Below are 4,791 nucleotides of genomic sequence, written 5' to 3'. Positions count from 1 at the left end.
AGGTTCGTAACTTAGTAACCATTGAGAAAAAAAAAATGCAAAACATTTATGTTTAACTTCAATTCCGAAATATCGTTATGGTTAAAAAAAAAAAGTTGGTTACCTCTACATGTCAGATATGACCAGGGAGAAGGTAATAATTAAAAAAAAAAATGCAGTACTTTCAAGTGAATAATAAAGCTGCAATTTACAATTGGTGAATTAATATAATAGTGAGAATAAAACAAGATGATACAGAATATGATAAAAATAAGGATTCAATAATATCTATTACTGAGAACAAACACACACTCTTAAACGATAATCCCTTAAAAAAATTTTATATAATAGAGAGATTGAATTTTTTTAAAATAAATAATTTAAATTTTATCCATTATAGTCTCAAAACCTTTTTAATAATTTAAAAAGACAATTTCATGCAGGCTATTCTGCCCAGGTCAATGCAACGATTTCTCTAATTAGTCAATTTTCACATTAAAACAAAAATTAAAATTCTTTATCAGTCACTTATTTGTTACAATTTATCACAACAACATTATCCAACAATTGTTGAATTGACCTGGGCAGAATAGCCTGCATGAAATTGTGTTGTTAAATTATTTAGTTCAAAAATTGTATTAAGATTGTCCATGAGGATGGCCGAACTGGCTGAAACGTCGGACTTGTAAAGAAAAGAAAATGTTTTGTTAGGGTAACAAAAATATTTTGTTTGCTAAGTTAGGGGGTTGAATATGAGCTCAAAACAATTTCACACAGCTGTGCTTCACTAAGTTTCAAATCTAAATTCCAAACCTTTGGATATTATAGTTCATGTGCTCAAGATGGAAGCAAGTTATTTTAGCACCAAATGTTATTACTTTAATAAAAAACTATATTAAGTTAAAAGTCAAAATTGATGACTCGTTAGAGGTAATAAAAGATTGCGGCTGGTTTAAAACGTGACAATTTTTTTATTTTTCATTCGGAGCTCCATATCCTTAAAACTACCTACAAAATACCATAACCTAAAACACTAAAAACATCCAAGCACATTGATTATAAAATTTTCTAAAATATGAACTTTGGTAGGGGGATTTACGATAAGTAGTTCTCTAGATACAATTTTCAAAAACAATATTTTTCCAATCATTGACTATTATGAATAAAATTTAAATTATTTATTTAAACAACATTAATCCGTCTCAAGAAAGTATTTCAGACTATAAATGAGATAATTGAAGGTTAAATACTGTTATTTTTGCTATTAGCCCTAAGTTCTAATTTTTCATTAATGATCTGAAACCATTTGAAGCAATGACTCATTTTTAAACAGCTTCGCTAGAGCGTGTCGAACTGGTCCAGGCTGTGGGCAACCGCAGTCCTAGTGCAAGAGCTCTGAAAACCTCTGGGCCCTGTCATTACTTTGATAAATGATCATAAAAATAGAATGATCTGCTATTAGGGCATTATATATTTAGTTTTTATATACAGTCATTGAAAAATGGCTATTCAAGATTCAAAGTAATTTTATTATATTTATACACACATCATTCACACCCGTAAGCAAAGGATTGTCCCTCTATTTCAGTAAGAATGATATGGGGAAAAAAATATTATGTGCTGTTAGACACAGTCATCGAACACACACAATATTTGACCTTTTGACCGTAATGGTGATTTTCATGATCAACAATGTTGTTTAAAGGGCATCTCAATTAATACTTTATGTAGGGCTCTGTACATGAGTTAATTTTATAAGTAATTTAATAAGTTACAACGCTTATAATGGAGGTATTTTTTGGTACATAGTTTTTTTTTTTTCAAAAGGAAATTTTTTCCAGAGAAATTTAATTTTTAGTGTTTTAGTTGGATTAATGCGTTTCTGAAGCTTGGAACCGAGTGAATTGGAAAAGTAGTGGAGAAAGTTAAGGGATTGAATATGAGCTCAAAACAACTTCACACGGTTGTGCTTCACTATGTTTCAACCCTAAATTCCAAACGTTTGGATATTATAGTTCATGTGCCCAAGAGGAAAACAAATCAGTTATTTTAGCACCAATTTGTTATTACTTTAATGAAAACTACATTCAGTTAAAAGTCAAAATTGATGACTCGTTAGAGGTAATAAAATATTGTGGCTGGTTTAAAACGTGACAAAATTTTTCATTTTTCATTCGGAGCTCCATATCCCTAAAACTACCTACAAAATACCATAACCTAAAACACTAAAAACATCCTATCACATCATTTTGTCAAATATAAACGATACTACTTCTAGGAAAAAGAACGTTATAAACTAATTTATAGTAAATTTAACTAGATTTAATTTGAATGCTGGTAGACATATATACGTCTTATGGTTCCTGGGATATAGATTTCTCAAAATAAATTCACTAACTACTGATTTTCAGTATATGTTGTTATTAAATGTTGCTTTTTAAAAAGCTACATCTCGGGAACTAATGAACTTAAGCAGCTCTATTACGGCTTTTATTTGCCAAATTTACTCTACTTTGAATTATTTTTTATTAGAGTTTTCAGTGTTTAGATATAGATAGATTTAAATATATCGAGCTCCGAATGAAAAATGAGCGAAAATTTTAGGTTTTTCTCAAACAAAATCCAGCTATATTAGAACTCAAATTTTAGCAAAATTATTCTACTTTAAATATTTATTAGAGTTTTTAGTGTTGAATGAAAAATGAGAGAAAATTTTAGTTTTTTCTTCAATAGAATAAACTTCTTCTTCTGCCACTATCTCCCGTGTGATTTTAGACTTGGAGTAACTGCCTCTGACCATTTTGTCCAACGATTCCTGTCCTGTAGTGCTTCCCCCCGCTGTGCCAATTCTCTCAATCAGGTCAGCGTACATGAGCCTTGGCCTGCCTTGAGGTCGCCTTCCTCGCAGCAACCTCGCGGTCATCTCCCATTCTGTTAACATGCCCGAACCATTTCAGCTGTCTTTTTCCAATCTCCTCTTGGACGGATCTTACTCCTAGTTCATCGCGTACTCTTTCATTCCTTATTCGGTCTCGCCTGGTTTTTCCTCCGTAGGAATCTCATTTTCGCAGAAACAACCTTGCTGATATGACGACCCAGGGCTTTCAAGCTTTCCATATGGTAGTACTGGGAGAATAACTGATTTGAATAGCGGAATCTTGCTCCTTCAGGATCCTGCTCAACTCCTGCTTTCCAATGAATATCATGGATGCCTGGTAGAATATTCCATTGGTCTTTTGGACTCTATACATGACCTCCTGGTCTATTCTTCCATCCTTACAGATCATTTTTCCTAGGTAGCAGTTGGTGTTAGTTTGCTCAAGAGTTTCTCCGTCCGCTCAAGAGGTCCGCAAGTGATTCTGAGATCTTCGTTCCTTCTTCCAACATACATAACCTTTCTTTTGGCGACATTGATTTGCATATCTCTGAGTTGTAGTCCTTTTTGCCACTCATCCACAGCAACCTGGAGAGATGCTGCACTATCCGTAACCAGAACCACATCATCTTCATATATCATTGAGAACAACCTATAATAAACCCCTTAGAATGAACTTCGCGTATATCATACATACTTCAATATTTACTTCTATATAAATTAATTTCTTGTTTGAAACAAGTTTGTTATCAATTATAATAAAAAATATCCGTATATTCTCAAACTTTTTATTTTCTTGTAACTACTACGTTTCGGCCATACGGGCCATTCTCAAGGATCTTATTTATTATATCATAGCTAACATTCTTATCAAAATGTTGCTGGCTATTCTACCTTTGTCAAATTTTCTCTTACTCAATAACTTATTATTACCACAATTCCACAAATTCTTTTCAGTTCATCCTGTCTATTACAATCTATCACTTTATCAACATTTATACATTTATTGTGTTGTAACACGAATGTATTCTTATTTTATTATTATGAGTTAATTTTTTTTTTGTTATAATTGATTCGATCCATTTTGTCGACCGGACTGAACAAAATACTCAATCCGATTTGACGCGATAGTGGCTTTTATTTCTAGACTTATGGTCTTTTGTGCGTCGTTCTGAGTAGAGCGATAGAATGTTGAATTTATTTCTATTTAGACGATATTTTCATGGGGTCCATAAATCTATAATTCCATTATTGCACTTTCGAAATTTCCTGAATTTCTTTAATCAAATCATTTTACAAAGAATTTGACTATAGTATGCATGAACTAAGCCGGTTACTTCCATGGGAAGTGCATTGGACTTGTAAATCTGATAAAAGTTTAAAGCAGTTAGTCGATGCTGTGGCTGGCACTGACTAGTTACCACTTGGTCTTCGCCGGGTTAACTGTGGCTTCACCCTTATGCCTCTTTTTTTATTAAAGTTAAAATAAAAAGGTAACATTTGTCTCGATAACATTTTATAAATTTACCAAAGATTTAAGTTTTAATTGAACTAGGTGTGTGTTATTTTAATGTTTCAAAGCATATCTATAAATATAGTTTAGACATTTCATTAATTTATTTATTAAATCAGGAGCTAGGTAAAGGGTAACTTCGTGTATAACAATTGCTATAAAAATATTACAAATTTTTGTTATAGGGACAGAAAATTTATATAACTATCCACATCTAAATTATTAAATTTAAAATAAATAATTTATAAATTAGTTGAGATATATTTTATTATCAACACAACTTCAATGATCCACTTTTTCTCTCAACTTTTTATTTTAAAAAACAAGCTATTATATTACTCCTCATACAATAATAATGTTTTTGAACATATCTTATGGTATGGATATTTTTGAGGTATTTACCTTTTTTTTGGGGTATTTACCT

The 4,791-nt window shown here is 31.4% G+C and overlaps 1 protein-coding gene across 1 annotated transcript in view; it reads left to right on the top strand.

The window, feature by feature from the left end:
• Nucleotides 1-4,791, top strand: part of Msp300 (Muscle-specific protein 300 kDa) — a gene marked incomplete in the record, with an annotated part of 315,787 nt that overhangs the window by 221,878 nt on the left and 89,118 nt on the right.

Source organism: Halyomorpha halys, unplaced genomic scaffold (genome assembly GCF_000696795.3).
Source record: "Halyomorpha halys isolate HHAL.00 unplaced genomic scaffold, Hhal_1.1 Scaffold618.1, whole genome shotgun sequence".
NCBI classification, from domain to species: Eukaryota; Metazoa; Arthropoda; class Insecta; order Hemiptera; family Pentatomidae; genus Halyomorpha; species Halyomorpha halys.
The sequence above is the reverse complement of the archived record's forward strand: the minus strand, read 5'-3'. Positions and strand labels throughout refer to the sequence as shown.